The sequence below is a fragment of the Phacochoerus africanus genome, chromosome 3 (assembly GCF_016906955.1).
Source record: "Phacochoerus africanus isolate WHEZ1 chromosome 3, ROS_Pafr_v1, whole genome shotgun sequence".
Taxonomy (NCBI): Eukaryota; Metazoa; Chordata; class Mammalia; order Artiodactyla; family Suidae; genus Phacochoerus; species Phacochoerus africanus.
The window spans coordinates 149,106,694-149,128,914 of record NC_062546.1 but is presented as its reverse complement, the minus strand read 5'-3'; the positions used below and the strand labels follow the sequence as shown (position 1 = coordinate 149,128,914).

Genomic DNA, 22,221 nt, shown 5'->3' with positions numbered 1-22,221 from the left:
AGCATTTTAAATCATAACATAACTCCAGAGCCTTGAGATAGTCCTTTACTTTAAGAAAGCAGTTATTATTGGTATTTCTCTTTCAGAGACAGAGAAACAAATGCAAAGATTGAGATACTGAAAGAGTTATTTTATAGTCCCATTTTACCAATAATATGATTTATTTTCAACAGAGGACTTATTAGAATATGTAAAATGTGTTTTTTAAGAACTCCTCTTAGCCGTGTGACTTGGTGCTTTTATTCCCAGCCCCTATAGAACAGTTTCATCTTGGACAGCATGAGCCCATAATCTGGTACCCTGGAGGATGAGGGGTTGTTCCCATCTATAATCTCAACAGCTCAGAGGCACATTTTCTTTCTTTTATTTTTTTATTACTCAAATGAATTTATTACATCTGTAGTTTTATAATGATCATAACAATCTGATTTCACAGGATTTCCATCCCACAGCCCAAGCACATCTCCCCAGCCCCCAAACTGTCTCCTCCAGAGACCATAAGTTTTTCAATGTCTGTGAGTCAGCATCTGTTCTGCAAAGAAATTCCGTCTGTCCTTTTTTCAGATTCCACATGTCAGTGAAAGCATTTGATGTTGGTGTCTCATTGTATGGCTGACTTCACATAGCATGATAGTTTCTAGATCCATTCATGTTGCTAAAAATGCCGGTATTTCGTTCTTCTTAATGGCTGAGTAATATTCCATTGTGTATATGTACCACATCTTCTTGATCCACTCCTCTGTCAATAGACATTTAGGTTGTTTTCATGTCTTGTCTATTGCAAATAGTGCTGCCATGAACATTGGAGTACATGTGTCTTTGCGAGTCGTGGTTTTCTCTGGGTAGATGCCCAGGAGTGGGATTGCTGGATCAAATAGTAGTTCTATGTTTAGTTTTCTGAGGAATCTCCATACTGCTTTCCACAGGGGTTGCACCAATTTACAATCCCACCAACAGTGTACTAGGGTTCCTTTTTCTCCACACCCTCTCCAGCACTTATTGTTTGTAGACTTTTGGATGATGGCCATTCTGGCTGGTGTAAGGTGGTACCTCAGAGTGGTTTTGATTTGCATTTCTCTAATAATGAGTGATGTTGAACATCTTTTCATGTGTTTCTTGGCCATCTGTATGTCTTCTTTGGAGAACTGTCTGTTTAGATCTTCTGCCCATTTTTTGATGGGGTTGTTTGTTTTTTTTGTTGTTGAGCTTCAGAAGGTGTTTATAAATTTTGGAGATTAATACCTTGTCGAGTCATTTGCGAAGATTTTCTCCCATTCTGTGGGTTGTCTTTTCGTGTTGTTTAGGGTTTCCTTTGCTGTGCAGACACTTTGAAGTTTGATTAGGTCCCATTTGTTTATTTTTGTTATTATTGTCAATACTCTAAGAGATGGATCTGAGAAGATGTTGCTGTCGTTTATGTCAGAGAGGGTTTGGCCTCTGTTTTCCTCTAAGAGTTTTATAGTGTCTGGTCTTATATCTAGGTCTTTAATCCATTTGGAGTTTATTTTTGTGTATGTTGTGAGGGAGTGTTCTAATTTCATTCTTTTCCATGTGGCTGTCCAGTTTTCCCAGCACCACTTATTGAACAAGCTGTCCTTTCTCCATTATATATCCTTGCCTCAGAGGCACATTTTCATCCTCTTCACATTTCCACAGAACAAAGGCAGTGCTGGAGATTGGTATTTAAGCAATATTTGAATTTGACTTAAGTACCTGAGTGACAGGTTATAAATTAAGGCAAAATTTTCTAAAATGATTATAAATACCCAGAAAGAGAAAACACTTCAAATGCATGACTAGCCTGAAAAGTTCCATTAATTATCATGACAGTCCTTGGTAAAGATAATAATTAAAAAGAAGGGAGATGCTGTTGGCTTCATATTTGACAGCTGTGGGTCAGGGTCAGTTGTATGAGGGCCAGCAGGACATGAAGGTGGAGTATAGGTAAGGGCCAGACTGTGAAGGGCTGGGAGGACCCTGAACTGGTGGCAGTGGGGGGCTGACGAGGACTTATAAGCAGGAGAATATGTGACCAGGTCTAGAGAGTCAATGGTGACAGAGAGGAAGGGAAACCGCAGTGGAGACACCCTGGAGGCAGGAAGGTCCCTGAGGAGATTTTTCTGATGGTTCAGGTCAAAGTGGATCAGGACTTGTAGACGTGGATGAAAAAATTACCTTCATGTCTTCCTAGTGGGCAAGGTTTCTAAGTACATAGCGTCAAAAATATGTGATTACATTTAAGACTGAGTGGAGGTTAAAAAAAAAAAAAACTCTAGAAAAGAAAAACAGGTAAATGATGAGCAAGATATTATCCCTTCAACATTATAGACTTAAATAAAGTCAATAAATAGTTACGAAATCCTTTGACATTATCAACTCCCATTGGAACATTTCTGAGAGCAAAGTTATTCTTCAAACCTCTCACATCTCAAAAGCTAGAACTGCTCTATCTCCTATTTTGTAGTTTCCATACTTTACAACCTAGAATTGTTCACTTTCAGCATCTTAATTTTCTGCTTGCTTATTGGGGTTGTACCCATTACATTATAATGCAAACACTGTGGAGATGTCTTATACATCGGTGAATCAAAATGTTGCTCTTAGTGAAGCCTTAAATTGATTCTCTTAGACCTATGAATTCCTTCTTAGGCAGTAAGAGGGTTTCTAACAATAAAATGTGAAACTAATATTTTCCTTCAATTTTTTCCCCTAAAATATCATGAAATCAATAAGGAAAGAATGTTTGAATTCCTTTATAATTTTTAAAAAATATTTAGTAGAAATATAGGTGATAAATCGAGCAGTATTTTTTCCTCTAGAAAATGAAAAAGACATTTCTGAAGTTAGCTGGAGGCTATTCATTAAGAATAGCTTCATACAATATGCAGGCAAGATAAAATTAGTGCTGAGTCTAACATATAATTTGCACAAATGATGCTTCCAGTGATAGTTTGTTTATTTTGGTTTCTATTATCTTCATTAACTTTGTAAATTAATATAGATACAGAAAGATTTTTTGCTGCTCCCCTTTTCTTTTTCAAAGCAAGAAAAGTGAGTATAATCTGAAAGTTGGTCCTTTGTCTGCTCCAGCCTACCTCTGCCTGCTAAGCTTCCTGGTTGCTGTTTGAGCATGAGAAGACTAGCTACATGGTGTCTTGGTAAAGGGTTGTATCTAAAGGAAAGCTTGACAGCAAATAGAATGTGAAGAAACATAAATGCCATAAAGACACTATATGGGTGTATGTGTGCTTATATCAATTCAAGAGTTATCTCTTGAGAAAATTTTATGTCAAATATTGTGCCCTGTTTCAGAGATACAAGAAATTGAACAAAACATTGACTCTGGCATCAAAGAGTTCACCCTCCATCTGCGGATTTGACATTGGATCTTATGCATTCCTTGAGCTGACAGCCTTGTCTAACTCTCATGGTCAATGGATAAGCGTTAGAGCAAACATGAAATCAATCTTACTTGCTAGAGTAGGATTGTCAGATATTTGTAAGAAAAGTCTCTTCCCTTTAAGACCAAAACAAATAGCATTATTGCTTTTAGCTCAGCCAGAAACCTGCTTGGTAGTCAGCATTTCTGCAGTGTTAGCTTGAGCCAGACTCTGATTTGATCATGGGCACAGATGCTGTAATTTATAGATTTAAGTCCAAAATGCAATTTGGGTTCATTCATGATCATATTACAGTTGATTTTAGTAAGTGAAGACAAGAATTTAAAGCAGTGGCCCATATTCTGAACTTTTAAAGGAAAAGAAAAGGGGGAAAATATTTTTTCTTTAAGCAAACAAAAGTTATGTCCTATTTGGTCACATGTTAAATAATAAATCTCACTTTAGGGTTGAGTAGATCTCTGTATTTCTTGTTTTGGTTATGTATTTAGGTGTGAATTTTTCTATACATTATTTTAGATATTATTTTATAAGCTATGTTGTTTATTAAATCCTTCTTATTTAATTAAAAATATATTGCTTGAACAGCCTCTCTGTGCTAGGTATTTTGCTGGATGTTCAGAATCATAAACATGATGCTGTCAAGAACCCAAGAATATCTTCAGGGATAGATTTCAAATTTATGAAATATGAGAATACTGTCTGACAGGAAAGTTAATGATAGTTTTCCCCAGTAATTTTGTAAAATACCTGTGTACGCTTATTTTGGGCAGTTAGCATCTTGGTATTTGGGCCCTGATTCTTCTCTAGAGAGCTACTCTTATCATCCATTCTCAGTCCTTGTTTCCACCTCAAGCTCAATAACAAGCATATGTTAATCCTCAGTTCTGTCCTGTCAGAGGATTGTTTTCTTTGTCTTCAAGGACTGGCTCAGCAATGATCATGTAATCCAGTAAGGGCCCCAGTGAAGGCCAAGCCCAACATTCTTGTGTAAACAGTCAGGGAGAAGCAGCTCTTCCTACTCTGCTGAAATTTTACTTTGAATGATGATTTAGAGCCACTGCGGTGCTTGAAAATAAAACCCACATAAAGGAGAGCTGTAATTAGAGGTGAGGAGAGACAGCATTTTATAACCTTATTCAAGATCTGATCCAGTACCTGCTGGAGCTATTTCTACTCCTGTACATTTTATTATGTGGACACATAAATTTCTTCTTTTTTATGCTAATGCCAGATCTCGTTGGCATTGCTAGTAACAGAAAGAATATTGAAAATATTCTATGGAAACATTTTGAAGTCCTACTTTGGGACTAGGCCTTGTGCCAGGTATCAGGAGGACAAAAAGATAAGTAAGCCATTGTCTCTGTCCTCCAGCAATTTACAATCTATCCGGGATTACAGAGATTGATAAAAATTAACTACAATATAAAAGTGCTACATTTTAGGGAGTTCCCTTCATGGCTTAGGGGTTGACAAACCTGACTAGGATCCATGAGGATGCGGGTTTGATTCCTAGCCTCACTCAGTGGGTTAGGGATCTGGCATTGCCATGAGCCGTGGTGTAGGTTGCAGATGCAGCTTGGATCCCTTGTTGCTGTGGCTGTAGCATAGGCCGGCAGCTGTAGCTCTGATTCAAACTCTAGCCTGGGAACTTCCATGTACCACGGGAGCATCTTTAAAAAGAAAAATAAAATAATAAAAGTGCTATATTAGTGGTATGTGCAAAGAGCTATAAGAGTATGATGGAGTACCAGTTATTTGTTTGGTAGTGTGGAGAGAGTGGCAGAAAGAAAATGGCAGGGCAAAAGAAAAGATCCAGGAAAAATTCTTCAAAATGGTATTTGAGCTGAGGAGTTTCCATCATGGTGCTGCGGAAACTATCCAACTAGGAACCATGAGGTTGTGCGTTTGATCCCTGGCCTCGCTCAGTGGGTTAAGGATCCAGTGTTGCCAGGAGCTGTGGTGTAGGTCACAGACATGGCTGGGATTTGGCATTGCTGTGGCTTTGGTGTAGGCCAGTGGCTATAGCTTCAATTAGACCCTAGCCTGAGAGCCTCCATATGCTGCAGGTGTGGCCCTAAAAGGATAAAAAGACCAAAAAAAAAAAAAAAGATGATATTTGAGCTGGGCCTTATAAAATAATAGACTTTTACAGATGGACAAAGTAGGCAATAATATTCTAGAATGAGGGACTAATAATGAAAAAATACAGAGGAATTAAACTTTATTATGCATAAGAATAACTAATCTAGCATGGCTAGTGTTGATGGGGTATGGAGGGAGAGTGCTGGAAGATGACTCTGGAAAAATATGTTGGGGCCAGATTATGAATATTTTGGATACTAGGTCCTCTAGGCAGGAGGAAACCATGGAAGAACACTGAGGGTAGCTTGGACTGGAGTGGAGGTGAAGAAGTGGGAAGAGATGATGAAGGGAAACAGATAACGTTGAGAGATAAGTAACAGGTAAAATCAACAAGACTTGGTGATGTGTTGGGCATGGGGCATGGCTCCTAGGCTGTTAAATTCAACCCTTGTTTGAAAGGTGGTACCTTCACCAAGATACCACATTTCTCTTGGAAGAGAAATAGGTTGTTGAGGGTGGTCACTTGTGAGTTCTATCATGGATAAGGTATTTGAGGTGCTTTTGAGACATATAAGGCATATAAATGAAAATATTGAGGAAGCAGGTGGATCCAGTTCTCAAAGGAAAACTCTGGGTTAAAAATACAGTTTTAGAGATCGAAGGCTTGTAGGCAGTATATTAACCCAGTGTTGTGGATAAGATTTTCTAGGAAAAGAAGTGAGTGAGATAAAAAAGACTCAGGATCAAGCCTTGAGAAACTCCAGCAAGTAAATGATGAGAAGGAGCAAAGTTTTTTAAGGTTAGTAAATGTAAGTTATTTTAATGGTATTCACTTGAGACAACTTTCTTTTTCCATTCCAATGCCCTAACTGCCATGCCTCCCCATTTGCCAAGTGTCATTGGAGGAGCCACAGGCATTTTGGGGACCAGTTAAGGAAGAAGTCAATTGGGAATACTTTTAGTTTGAGTCAAGTAACATATATTCATGTGGTTTTCAATCCCTTTTGTGTAGAGTTCAGGTGTTGCCAGGTTTATGTTGTAAGAATGGCTTCCCTGAATACTCTTTCATCCACTGTCCCAGCTCATTTAACATTTTAATAAGACTATTCAAGGCCAGAGGTTACACTATGCTAGGAGGTGGCCCTGGAAGTATGCATAGTGGAGGAAAAACAAGGTTTGAAATGCATGAAGCCAGAAGCTGGTCTATGGAAAATTCTTCCAATCATTAGATGTGGAAAATGTGATATTCGTGGATGTCTAGTCAAAGCAGAGGTTCTCTCCTGTCAGGAGCATACTCGATAATGCAGCATATGCAGTGATAAACACACCATGCTTTCTTTTCTTTAATACTGTTAGGTGGGAATTACTCACAGTATAATTTATCAGAATTTTTGCATCTGTAGGACCCAAACCTGTACTAGTACTGAAAATAGGAAATATGTCTTTGGGCGAAGTTATATGTATTATGCATCCAAACCATCAATAATATAAAACAAATTTTGAGTGATCATGCTAGAGAGAAGACAATTATTTTCCTGCATGTTTATAGAAAACAATATTTAAAAAGGATCACATGCAGAGACAATCAAAAAGCACATTGTCAAAAATCTAAGAAAATTAAATTAAATATTAGGCTTTTTTCAGATATTGTAATGGCTGTGATATTTGTCAACTTAAAAAACTTTGTAATATATTGTGATTTCTTACCTCATTCTAAATAAATATTTGTTTTGGTAACAACTTTTATTTTCATAATTTTGTTCATTTGTTTTCCTAAGAAACTCCTTTTCCAAATGTATAAGTTTCAGGCCTTTCAAAATGTGAATTTGCCCCTGGTTAAGACAGGAGCACATTTGAATGATCTTATCAGATTATTTTCTTGAGATAAATTTCTAAGAATGGAATTGTAAGGACAAAGGACCTGTTATTTTTAAAAGCATTTGATACATTTTACAAAACTATTCTTCAGAAACGCTGCACCAGTTCATCTCCCTCAAGAGATGCATGTTTCTCACATTATTATTAACTCTGGATATTAGTTTTAATTATAATATTTGTCAACATAGTAGGGAGAAATGTGGTAATTTAATTTATATTTCTTTGATAATTAGTGTACTGAATGTTTTTTTCACATAATTTTTAGTTATTTGTATTTCTTTTTTGGTGAATTGCTTGTTCATCAAAGTTTTTTGATCAGTTTTATGAGATATTTTTCTGATTTATTTGAGGGACTCCTTTTCCTGGAGTGGTTACAACTGTTATAAACGCTGCAAATCTTTTTTTTTTTTTTTTGTCTTTTGCCTTTTCTAGGGCTGCTCCCATGGCATATGGAGGTTCCCAGGCTAGGGGTCTAATCGGAGCTGTAGCCATCGGCCTAAGCCAGAGCCACAGGAATGTGGGATCCGAGCCGAGTCTGCAATCTACACCACAGCTCACAGCAACACCACAGCTCACAGCAACGCCGGATCGTTAACCCACTGAGCAAGGGCAGGGATCGAACCTGCAACCTCATGGTTCCTAGTTGGATTCGTTAGCCACTGCGCCACAACAGGAACTCCCTGCAAATCATTTTTATTTTGCCTTTTAGTATTGTTTTATATCTTAACATGTAAATATCTTCATTTGCAAGTGTATCCAAAGTCTCTCATGTAATTTCCACATTTTGTATTATGACTGGAAAGGACTTTCACAATGAAAGACTGTATAAATATTTATAACATTTCCCCTATGATTTTTATATTATAGCTTATTTTTATCCTATCTTTAATCTCTCAGATTTTTAAAAAGTATTTTTAATTTTTAGGTGTTTTTCCCCTAAATGGTGAACTATTTGTCTTAACATGACTTGTTGACTAAATCCATTCTTTCCTCACTGATTTGAAATGCCACCTTTGTCATATACCAACTGTTTCAGAACTTATGTTCCATTTTGTTGTGTGATTATTATATCCTTAATACTACTCTCTTTTGATACCACAGCCTTATTTACTTCTTATTTCTTTTCTTTTTGTTCTGTTTGTTTTGTTTTGTTTTAGGGCTATACCGTGCATGTGGAAGTTTCTAGGCTAGGGGTTGAATTGGAGCTACAGCTGCTGGGCTATGCCACAGCCAGAGCAACGCGAGATCTGAGCTGTGTTTGTGACCTACACCACAGCTCACGGTAACACCAGATCCCAGACCCAGGGATTGAACCCGCAACCTCATGGTTCCTAGTCAGATTTGTTTCTGCTGTGCCACAATGGGAACTCCCTCATATTTCTTTTAATGTTGATTATCATTGTACATGTTTTATTTCATTTGAATTTTAAAATTACTTTGCCTTTTCAAATTTGAAATATATCATTCCTATTTTCATTAGAATAAAATTTATAAGTTAATTTGGAGGGATAATTGATCTTTTTAATATTGAGATTTTTCGTTTATAAATATGGCATATTTCTCCATCTAAAAAATCTTCTTTAATATTTTCCTAGCTTATTAAAAATTTCATAGCCAATGAGTAGTGGATTTTATCACAAGACTTTTTAGAATATTAAAGTGATCCCATTTTTTTTCTTTATAAGTTATTATAGTTTGTAATATTTGATTTTGCAGTATTGAACTGTAAGTTCAGTAAATGGAGATTTTTGGTCATGTCCATTATTTTTTGATATATGAGTAAACTCAATTTCTTAATATACAAATGTGTATATAGTCACCCATCAGTATCTATGCGGGATTGGTTCCTGGAACCCCTGTGGATATCAAAATCCACAGGTGCTCAAGTCCCTTATGCAAAATGGTGCAGTACAGTGAATACATGTGTTTAATATATGAATATATATTTAATCTTCTGATTTTTTTTTGTCTTTTTTTGTGTGTGTTTCTTTTTTAGGGCTGCACCTGTGGCATATGGAGGTTCCCAGGCTAGGGGTCTAATTGGAGCTGTAGCTGCCAGTATCTGCCACAGCCACAGCAACACCAGATCTGAGCTGTGTCTGCGACCTACACCACAGCTCACAGCAACACTGGATCCTTAACCCACTGAGCAAGGGCAGGGATGGAACCCGCAACCTCATGGTTCCTAGTCGGATTCGTTAACCATTGCGCCATGGTGGGAACTCCTCTTCTGATATTTTATTTAGGATATTCCTTATCTGTTTTCATAAGGGACTTACTTTCCAAGCTTAATTTTTTTTGCTATTTTTATTAGGATGCTCTGTCAGAATTATTATATCTTCAAAAAATATTTGAGGGTTTTCTATATTTCTCTGGATTCTGTAATAGTTTGAATAGTAAAGGAATTACCTTGTTCTTGAAAGTTTGAAAGAATTTGCCTATGAAACCATCTAGACTTGGCACCTTTTCTGAGAATGATTCCATTACAACTCTATAGTATTTATTTCTGTGGTCATTGTTCTACTCAAATTTCCTCTTTTTTTTTTTTTGTCTTTTATCTTTTTAGGGCCACTCCCACAGCATATGGAGGTTCTCAGGCTAGGGGTCAAATCGGAGCTGAAGCCACTGGCCTATGCCACAGCAACACGGGATTCGAGCTGCATCTTCTACCTACACCACAGCCCACGGCAACGCCAGATCCTTAACCCACTAAGCAAAGCCAGGGATCGAACTCTCATCCTCACGGATGCCAGTTGGGTTCGTTAAACACAGCCACAACGGGAACTCCCAAATTTTCTCATTCTTGATTTAATTTTGTCCATTTGTATTTTCCTTAAAATTCACAAGTTTCCATCAGACTTTCAAATATATGAGCTTAGTTTGGGTGTAGAAGTCTTTGTTCTTTAATTTTTTTTAAGCAGCTGTGATTGTGTTTTTTTTTATCACTTTTGTTTTAGCATATATGTAGGGTTTTCCCCCTGATTAAACTAGCTGGTGGTTTATATGTTTTATTGATTTTTTTCCTCCAAGAACCATTTCTGGAATAATTTGTCAGTTTTGCTGGTTGTTTTCCTAATTATTATTTTCAGCTTTTATTTTTATTCATTCTTTACTTCTGTTTTTTTTGGGGGGGTTGTATTTTGGGGCTTATTCATATGCAGTTTAGCCCTGAAAATAAATAGTTGAAATATGAAGAGAAACAGCACTTAAGGGAAGCGATGAGACTGTATTGCTAGCAGCCTGAACCTGGCTGAAAGTGGGAAGTGAGGATGGGGCAGTAACGCATTTGGCTTTGAAGACGGTTTCCTAGCTAAACTCTTCTGAGACACAAAATGAGAGACCTTGGCTAAACTACTAATGAACCACATAGAAAGCTTCCCCTCCCTCCTTTGGATTGGTAAGCCATTCTGATAATAAACAATTAGCCCTTCCAAAGTTCTGTTTGTTTTTAGGTCAATCTTTGAGCGCTGTCTGTGTTTAAGGTAGCTCACTAAAACATCCTGAATTTACTAGATATCAGTTCTGTGTTTTAGTTGCATAGATACAACTTATGGATTTGATCAAGGCTTTTACATTTATAATATTCACTTTAGGATCCTATTACAGTAATTAAATATTAATGCTCTAAGCATATTTTCATAGCCTTCTCTGTTTCTTCTCCACTGGAGAATATTGCTGGAAATTAAAAAATAGTGTGGTTTATTATCTATGTCTTTGGTGTTGCATTTTGATGATAAATTATTTTTGGAAAATGAAAAAAAGATAGATAAGTAGAAGAATCCCCCCTGGGTTTCATGCATTTCTCTGAATAGCAATTTTATATTTCCTCACTATTTTTCCTGAGATTATTACACAGCTTCCATAAGCATCTGTAAAATACCTAACCATAGCCTTAAATATTGGATACTTTCTGATGAGCTTCTAATGAGATTTTTTTAAAACTACTGTATGTGGTATAAAAATGCTCACACAGAAGTAGCTTGGAAAAAACCTACTTTTTAAATATGTGTAAGGCAGTTATATTATTTCTTACATTCTTTACTTATGACAACAGGACACATTGGGATGAACAGTCAGTGTGTTTAAATTCATGACTTTTCTGGATGGGAAACCTGAGGTTATTCAGTTCTTGACACATTATGAGGATGAGAGGGTCTGGGCTACTGTGAAAAAAAATCCAGAGATGGTGAGAGATGGCACTGCTGAGCCAGGGAAGCTCAATAGTGTGGAGATGGAGGCCTCAAAAATTGCTTAATTACTATGATGTGCTTATGCCTATATTGGACAGCAATCAAAGAGGGCTTCAAGTGTTTGGAACTGGGTGATTAAATCATTAATGGTTCTTTTGGCACATTTTGAAGGAGGAAGCCCTTTTTTCAGAAGGAGAAGGGGATTGGAATTACAAACTTGGTTTTGGAATGCTGAGTTTAAGGTAATTTACAGACCTCCAAGTTGAAATGTCCAGGAGGCAAATGGTGATGTGGAGGTGGAGCACAGAGAAAAGGCCAGCACCAGAGAGCCATCTCTGAGGATCGTCCCAGAGGTTGTCACTGAAGACACAGATAAGAGAAAGAGACTTTGACACCTGTCTAGTTAACAGGGTTGAATTCAGAGTTGAATTCAATCTAGGACTTGATATGTTAATATTTAGGTCATTCAAATTATTCTGTATGACAATGTAATAGTCAATACACATCATTATACCCTTGTCAGAACACACAGAATATGCAACTCAAGGATTGAACTTCAATGAAAACAATGAATTTTAGTTAACAGTAATGTATCAATATTGGCTCACTAATTATAACAAATGTGCCACACTGTGTTGGTTAGAAGTTAATAATAGGGGAAAAGGTGTGTGTTGGGGGAGGGAAAGAGGTATATGGGAAATATCAGTATTTCCCTTAACTTTTTTGTAAAATGCAAACTGCTCTAAAAAATAAAGTCTATTGACTTAAAAAAATTTTTTTAAAGGAATGAAGTACTGATACATGTTACAACCCGGATGAATCTTGTCAACAGTATTCTAAGTGAAAGCAGCCATCTAGACATAAAAGGCCAAATATTATGTGATTGTATTTATATGAAATATCCACTACTTTAAGAACCATGAGTTACAAAAAAGGCACTGGATAAATGAGATGGTGAAAGGAAGGATTGTGCTACTTATAGCAAGAAATCATATGAATATGTTTCAAATGTAAAGAAAAACTTATGTATTTCTCATCAGAAAATAGTCTAAGAGGAATTTTTCTGTTCATATATTGATTGTGATATAGTAGAATTTTTCTAGCTTCAGGGTGTTGATACTGTCACTAAATTGCTATGTTGTGTAGCTTCCTGCATTTATGCCTGTGCTTGATAAGTGGGAAGATCATGATGATATTAATAGCTAAGATTCAAGAATGCCTGGATCAAACTCTAGCCCAAACTGATTTCTTACAGGAGCTTTGAATTACAAAAACGAATGGAGCATCTGAGCAGGCTGAGATATGTAGGTCAATCTACTTGCAAAGATAACCTTGACAGAGTTATATAGGTAGATATTGCTATAAGATTTCTTCCCACAGTGAGAGAGACTAGGCCAAGTTTACTGAGCCATGGTATCTATTCATCTTAGACAAAGCAATCCTAGATCGCAGGCCCATTGGACTCTATCACATAAGTGACAGTTTCTAATTATCAAGAAAAACTCAGGAGTTCCCATTGTGGCTCATTGGTAACGAACCTGACTAGCATCCACGAGGATGCGTGTTTGATCCCTGGCCTTGCTCAGTGGGTTAAGGATCCGGTGTTGCTGTGAGCTGCGGTGTAGATTGCAGATGCAGCTTGGATCCCACATTGCTATGGCTGCAGCATAGGCAGCAGACCCCTAGCCTGGAAACTTACATATGCCACAGCTGCAGCCCTAAAAAGCCAAAAAAAAAAAAAAAGCATGACTTTCAAAAATGAATGATGGTTAATATTCTTAGAATATAAAGAGTACTTACTAAGCAATAAAAATAGATGAATACCAGTAAAAGATAAATGAAAGATAAATTGGACACATTGAAAAAAAACAGCCAACAAATTATGAAAAGTGTTCAATAGCAGTAGTAATCCAATAAATGTAAGTTAGTACAAAAGTGAGTACTGATTTGGTTTAATTTATCATATAGACAAAATTTTAAAGGATAACAATACTTAATGCTATATGAGTAGGGCATTACTGTTGGTGGGAGTATAAATTGGTAGAGCTTTTTTGGAGGATGATTTGGCAGTAACTATTAAGACTTTTTTTTAAATGTACATATTCTTCAACCTTAAATTTTTACTTCTAGGAATTTGTGCAAAAGAAGTATTGCCCAGGTACACAAAGGTATATTTGCAAGAAAGTTCTCTGTGGTGTTATTTGTAATAGGGAAATTTAGAAACAATGTGAATGTCTCCTAATGGGTACATTCACCTCCTAGAATATTCAGCAGAGATTAAAAAGAATTAAGAAGATCTCTTTGGAACTGACATTAGTGATTTCCAAGCTATGTTGCCAAGTGAAAAAGAAAATGTAGAATACAAAGAGTCTGATCCCCTTTGTGTTTACCAGTACCCCTCAAACTAACTATTGTATGTATGCAGTTCATAAAAAAGACCCAGAAGATACTGAGTTATTTCCGTATTCACTGGGTTATATTGTAGCATACTCATTTATAATAACAGAGGTTGTTCCTTGGGGAGGGGAATGATAGCAGGACAGGAAATTAAGGGTGATCTGTACTTATTTTACGTATGTACTTCCCTTCTGTTGGATTTTTTAAAACAAAAACTAAAAATGTGCTTACTATTAGGAGTTTTTTAAAAGTGTACACGTGTCAATTAATATTAGTAAATCATTCAGAGTATTTGTCTTGTACAAAGGAAATACCATGTAAATGTGTGTTAAATTAAATAAATTCAAATATTAGGCCTTTATGAAAATAATCATGGAATATGCAGAGAATTAACTGCAAGGATGTTAAACCTCAGGATTGTTAGTGTAAAGTTAGCAACAACCTTAAATGTACAGCAATGGATGATGGACTAATGATATTAATCTGGACAATGATATTAATCTAGACAATGAGTGGGATTTTTTATGGTAATTCCGTAGCTATATTGAGACATGTTTTACATATAACAAAGTGCATCCTCTTCAGAGAACAATTTGGTGATTTTTAGTAACTTTATGAGGGGTGCAACTTTCATCATAAGCCAGTTTTAGAACATATCCCCAGTAAGATCTCTTGTCCCATTTACAGTTAATCTCATTAATCACTACTAGCCTTGGCAACCACTAGTCTCCTTTCTTTCTATATTCATTTTCTTTTTCTGGACTATACAAAGTTGGTCATAATAAGTGATAGTTGGTTGTTAAAAGTGAAAAAAGGAGATAACAAAATATTACATATAGGATTATCCTATTCAAGTTTATGTGAAGAGAGAAAGAGAAAGAAAAAAACTTGAATGATAAATCTCCAAAATGTTAATAGTGGTTACTTTTGAGTGGTGGAAATATGAGTACCTTTTTTTTCTGTTGAAATTTTTTAACAATATAAATTATCTTAGAATGAACACATTTCCTGAAATAGGTTCTTTCAGGGTCTTCCCTTTTGTGGGATATTTCCGAATAAAAGCATGGGAATTTAGAATTGCCTCTGGACATGAGAGGGTTATTTCTGGGAGGGGAAATAGGGTCCAATCAAGACAAGGTTATTGGTTGATGTGACTAATACCTGCATGATGCAAGTACTCATCAGACCAGAGCCTCTAGAAAGTTCAAGAGAATAGTAGGTATTTAATGCTGTATGGCTACTTGAACTGAGCCTGTCTGTCTACCATGGATAAGTTGCCCTCTTGGGGATATTTTAGTCAACAGTAGCTTCAAAGAGAGAGGTGAGAATAGTGGAAGGGTGCTCATTCCGATTCCTCTGGAGGCCAACTAAGAGGGGAAAGTGGAGGAAGATTGAATGTTTCCTTCCTTATTTGCCCTCTTGCACTCTCTCATCTTTTGTGAATAAAATTCTCCCCTCACCCCATTCTCTTTAAGAGTGTTAATTCTTAAAGTGGACAGTTTCAGGAAATACATATATAATTGGATCATCTATTCCCTGCCAATTTTTCTAAAAAAACACCGTTGGCACTTTATGCCCCTATGTATTTTTTAGAGACTTTTCTTCAAAGAGGGCACAGCTCTGAGAGAGAGAAAAAAAAAAAAGGCACACTTTAGCCAAGGGTGTATACTTTGGTGTGAGCTAATAAGCAAGATTCATTTATTACTCTGATACTTTGTTTGTTTTAGGACTACACTAGTGGCATATGGAAGTTTCCAGGCTAGCGGTCAAATGGGAACTGTAGCTGCTGGACTATACCACAATCACAGCGACAAGGCATCCAAGCCAAGTCTGCAACCTATACCACAGCCACAGCAATGCTGGATCCTTAACCCACTGAGTGAGGCCAGGGATTGAACCCGTGTCCTCATGGATCCTAGTTGGTTTCATTACTGCTGAGGTATCATTGGAACTCCTACTCTGATTCTTGAAATAAAAACCCGGCCTATTGTCTTTACTGAATTTGCATAGATACTAAATTCCAGAAAACCAAACTATACCTCTGGAAGCAAAAATTTCCTCTGGTGTCTCTAGAAAACTTCAAATTATTTTTTTTTTTACTATTTCAAATATTCTATTTCTGTAAGATGTAGAAAGTGTTTCATTATGTGAAAATAATATGACTGCTTCCTATTTTGATATCTTATTTTCCAAAATCACTCTACTTGAAGAATTTATTTAGCTTTTGAATAACAATGATTAAAACACCCCCAGTTTCAAGTCAGTGGGGCTTGAATCAGTGCAGCTTTGCCTTATATAGTTAATGTCTGAGGGCAGAAGTGACTTGAGAGCACAAATCTCAGGATTTGCCAGAGAAAGGAGGTGTTGCCTGATGGTGGGAAAACCCATCACCCATTAATTTGGCTGACAGCGGTGTGGCCCCTCCAGCCGTGCTGCCTTCAGGAGTGGGGGCCATAAAGGGGGTAGCCCCAGGCCCCTCACTGTGAACCTCCCATGTGGACCTCCAGTCTTCTTTAATGATGTATAATTGGACCAGACCAGACCATGGGGCTTGAATAGCCTTTCTCTGTGGTCTGTGAGTTTAAAAGTGCTCAGTACCTACTGCCTTTCTTTAGGACATTGATGGACGGTCCCAGTGCTCAGATTTTATGCTTATTAGTGATACTTTTCATGAGTTTCCAGGGCTAAAGTGACTTTTTCACACTGTTTAATGATTTTCAGTTTAACTCTCTTTCTGAGTGGGATGTTGTAAAGATTAATTAGCCAATGTTCATAAAGTGCTTTCAAGCTGAAAAGTGCTGCACAAGGGTGTACAGACTCATTAGCTTCTTAGTCATTAAGGCTTTTTAGACCTTTTGGCATTCAGAAACTAGACGGTGAAGGCCAAATTAGTATCTTTTCTTGGAGGAGGGGAACGGCAGAAAGAGCAGGATAGAGCAGTATGTCTTTTTTTAAAAAAGATGTCTTTTGTACTGGAACTGAAAGAAAGATACAAAAATATTTTGTTTTTCATTATCTCCTATTTCCATACTGCTTTAGCTTCTTCTTACGCTCTTCTTTCAAAATGTGCTTCTCCTACACATTTATTTAGAAAGTCATATTAGTCATATTAGTCATTCAGATTGTCACATGAGTATCCCTAATGAAGCTGAGTTTAGCCCCAGAGTGTTGAATTGTTGTGCCAATGAATATTTCCTTTATAAGTAAATATTTCCTCTCAGTTTGCAAAGTGTCATGAAGGTATGGTATTATCCTAATCCACAGTAATCTTTGGTTTTATATATATCTAAAATTATTATATATCTTATATAATATATTAGAGCTCTATATGATTCAATTAAGCATTTCATTGAGGCTAGAAAAGTACAAATTGGCCACCAAAGACATAAAGACTTTAAAAAAAAACAAAGAGAATTTACAAAGAATTAGGTTGAAGTCGACTTTTTAGCAGCATCGACTGCACGTGATAGAGAAATAGTATCTTCTAACTACTGAGAGAAAATAGTTGTCAAAGAATAGTATACCCAAATAAATTACCTTGTAAGATCATAAAATAGGAGTTACCACTGTGGCACAGTGGGTTAAAGATCCAGCATTGCCACAGCTTGGATTTGATCCCTGGCCTGGGAAGTTCCATATGCTGCAGGTGCAGCCAAAAAAGAAAAAAAAAAAAGATAATAAAACAAAGACATTTTTATAAAAAATAAACAAAGCTTTACCACCAATGCTAAAGAATATTCCCAAGTATTGTCTTCAAAAGGAAAGAAAATTACCACAGAAGGAAGGAAGGAGATACTGGCAAAGTGAAGAGGAAAAAATTGGTAAACATGTGCGTAGTTCAAAATAAGCATTGCCTAATAATAGTAATAATAATGTCCACTTTGCAGTAACAAAACAAGATAGTACTAGAAAGAAAGTAACATGTATACTACGAAAGTTGAGAGCTAAAGTATTCCAAGGTCCTTATCTTATTTGTAATGAGACTAATAATTTTAAATTTAGAGTTTATGAAGTAAGTATATAACATTTCTGTTTAAACTCTAAAACAAAGGAATATAGTAAAGGGGAAAAATCAATGGAATGGGAAAATAAAATCAGTAGCAACTGGCTCAGTAAAAAAGAGAGTAAAGAAATTTAACATTGACTTTAGTAATTGTTCATGGATCTCTTACCTTACAATTACAAATATTAAGTAACTATGTTGTGTTCATATGTGTGTGTGTGTATATATATATATATATATATATATATATATATATATATACACACACTACAAGACAAATGGGAAAAAAAACAACAGTTTAAATGAAATGTGAACAGGTGCTTCTGGCTTGGGATAAAACATTTAGTAACAGCATCACACATATTTCACAGGGCATGTGTTCCAGGAGAGGAACCTCAAATGTAGGAAACCAAAATCTTTTATAATGGACAGTAAACCTGCCTGACCTCTACTGCAGAGAAAGAGATTACCTTAATTATGGTGCATATAAACATTTCTGCTCTTTACTATTTTGCAAGACTGTTCACTATATAAACACCTTTGAAAGATAAGCCAGTGCCTTTGTTTGCAAGATGTGCAGAAATGTGAGGGACACATAAAGAATATCGCCTCATACCTTTGATAAGTTTGCAAAGCCTCAATTTTCTCATCCGAAAAATGGAATGAATGGTATAGGATATGCAGTTGTGAGGATCAAAAGATATATTACCTATAAAATGCTTAACATCATATCCAAGGACTTTGTCAATATAAATTACTATTATAAAAATGATTATTTCTTGAAGAAGACATGAGCAAATTTATTGCACTGTTTTTCTTTAGCAAATAGGATTTTGAAGCACACTGATGTTTCTAATTATTAGAATCACCAAATACTAGAACTGAAAAGGACCAGAAAGATTAGCCACTAAACCAGGCATTTTACAGACAAGGAAATGGGTTTCGAGAGGTTAAATGACCTGACTTTCACACAGAACAGTCACATAATGGACAATGGTCATCTGATTTAAATTTCAGATTCTTTTTAATGAATTTTATTTATTTATTTATTTATTTGTTTGTTTGTTTGTTTATTTATTTTGCTTTTCAGGGCTGCACCTGCAGCATATGGAAGTTCCCAAGCTAGGGGTTGAATAGGAGCTGCAGCTACTGGCCTATGCCACCGCCACAGCAACATGGGATCCAAGTCATGTCTGTGACCTACCCCACAGCTCATGGCAACACCAGATCCTTAATCCACTGAACGAGGCCAGGGATTGAACCCGAATTCTTGTGGATACTAGTTTGGTTCATAACCCACTGAGCCACACAGGAACTCCCAGACTCTCTTTAATTATACACACTGCTTGGAGCTCCATAAATATAATTTTTACAAATGAATGAAAGCAAGCCTATGATATATTAGAAAACATTTCACATGTTCATTTGATCATTCTTTTTTTCCTACTTGCTTGAACTATAAACCACCTTTTACTTGGACCCAGAAGGCAAATAAATATAGTAAGGAAGGAAGGAAAGAAAGGAGGGAGGGAGGGAGGGGAGGAAGAAAGGGAGGGAGTGAGAGAAGAAGAGAGGAAGAAGGAAGTGGAAAGTTAAGTTAAATAACCTATATCTTCTCCCCTCCACCTCCATCATAGTCACTATCTCCATGATAGAAAAATACAAAAGCAAAAGCAAATAAACAAAAAACCCCAAAAAGTGCAAGGAAGGTGCTCTGTGTATGTGTAGGAGATGTTGAAGTGGTCCCATTCTGGCTAAAGGCAGATAAATTCTGGCAGAATATCTGGCAGATTTATGTCAACAGCTTTATACTGGCTTATCAACATCATTCCTAAGGCATGAGAAGGAGTAGTTAGGAAAGGGAAAGAGGGGTGACAGAAATAACATCTATTTCTAGAAGCACCATGTTGTAAGGAATGATCACCAGCTGTAGAATTAGATGACCCAAGTCACTGTGTGAGTCTGAGCAAGTTACCAGGTTTTCTGATCTCTAAAATGTAATAAGTTCCTCCATGAGGAGGTGATGTGAGATTCAAATGAGGACATGAAGTGAGGGTGTCTGGCACATAGTAGGTCTTCATTAAATATTAGTTTGTTTTGAATCAGGTTCAGTGAAGGAATGTATCCTAAAAAGATCTGTAAAAATCAATTCATTGATTTTTTTACCTCTACTTAATACCAATCCCTATTTTATTTAAAATTTTTTTGGTCTATTTTTTAGGGCTGTACTTATGGCATATGGAGGTTCCCAGGCTAGAGGTCCAGTCAGAGCTGAAACCACCAGCCTACGCCGCAGCCACAGCAACACGAGATCTGAGCCGTGTCTTCGACCTACACCGCAGTTCATGGCAATGCCAGATCCTTAACCCACTGAGCAAGGCCAGGGATTGAACCCCCATCCTCATGGATGTTAGTCAGGTTTGCTAACTACTGAGCCACAGTGGGAACTACCCAATCCCTATTTGAAAAGGTGTGCTATCACCTCACACCTGTCAGAATAGCTATCATCAAAAAGACCACAAATAGCAAGTGTTGACAAGGATGTGGAGAAAAGGAAACCCTCAGACACAATTGATGGAAATCTAAATTGGTGCAGCCACTGTGGAAAAGAGTATAGAGGTTCATCAAAAACTAAAAATAGAACTACCATATGACACAGCAATTCTACTCCTGGGAATTTATCTGAAAAGAAAGCAAAAATGTAAATTTAAAAAGATGCAATGTTCATAGCAACACTATTTACAATGGCCAAGATATGGAAGTGACCTAAGTGTCTATCAACAGATGAATGAATAAAAAAGATGTGGTATATATATACAATGAAATACTGCTCAGGTGTAAAAAAAAAAAGAATGAAATTTGCAACAACATGGATGGACTTGGAGGGTATTATGCTAGGTGAAATAACAGATGGAGGAAGACAAATACTGTATGATATCACTTATGTGTAGAATCTAAACACTGCAACAAACTAGTGAATATAACAAAAAAGAAGCAGACTCACAGATATAGATGACAAATTAGTGGTTACCAATGGGAAGAGAGAAGTGGGGAGAGGCAGCACAGGGGTAGGGAATTAAGAAGCACAACTATTATGTATAAAATATATAGGCTATAAGGATATATTGTACAACACAGGGAATATAGCTAATATTTTATATTTACTATAAATGGAGTAACTTAAAAATTGTGAATTACTATGTTGTACGTGTAACTTATAACACTGTATATTAATTATATCTCAGTAAAAAGTGGGATATCTCAGTATTCACCTCTACAGCATTCTGAGATACTTCAGGGACCCCTGGTCAGAGTTGGTATGTCCAGGTAGCCAAAACAAAATTTTAGTAGGAAAGAAATGATAGGGATTGTGAAGCACCCTTTATCAAGCCCTCTGCAGAATCACCTCCTACTCCAGATAATTCTGTTCTGGGTGTCCCAGGGTGTGTCACACCTGCTTCTGAGAAGATTTGCTCCTGCAGTTTCCATCCCTCACCCATGCATTCTTGTCACCCACGGTGGGCACTGCACTGCCCTCTTCAGGGCATGGTAGGAACTGCATGGTTTTGCCAGTGCTCTGTACCTCTTCACAAGCTACCATAAGTGTGTGAGTATATGGGTGTGTGTGTGTTTGTGTGTGTGTGTGTGTGTGTGTGAGAGAGAGAGATTATCACATAAAACATGCCAACATGCCCATTTCCCTTTGCTTTAAAGTCTCAAGCAATATCACCTGTCACAATGTCCTACATTGCAGAGATTACAGAAATAACTCTTTCAGTTTTTGCTTGGGCCATTTCCTCTCTCTCTCTCTCTCTTTCTCTCTCTGGAATCAGAGATTCTGGAGATGAATTAGAGGGAGAGTGCCAGGTAGTACTGAAAATCTAGACCCACTGTAATAAGAAAATCTTTGTTAGGGTCAGGCCCATGGCACCTGGCTGCTTCTTCCCATAGGAGGGGTGCTCTCTTAAAGGACACCCAGCCTTTCCTCAAACAGCCCACCAATTTGCATTCATGTCTAGTTATGTCAATAGAGCAGTGGGTACAGTTTGAGCTCTTTTGCCCTCCGGCCCTTAAGTAACTATTGGGCCCACCCTACAGGCATACCTAAGTCTGAAGCTGACAGTTCTAGGGGCAACTGAGATCCCTGCTATAGATACATCTGTACAAAAAAATTGGCTTATATCTTTCTTACCTTCAAGTATGAGTGTGGGCACTTGCTTTATCAGAGTCTATCCATTTACTCATTTTTCATTGATCAAGGAAGGAATAC

General features: G+C 36.9%; 1 protein-coding gene across 2 annotated transcripts in view; it reads left to right on the top strand.

Moving 5' to 3' along the window:
* The window catches only part of PDE11A (phosphodiesterase 11A), a 424,697-nt gene that overhangs the window by 149,806 nt on the left and 252,670 nt on the right, over positions 1–22,221 (top strand). The window lies entirely within an intron of this gene.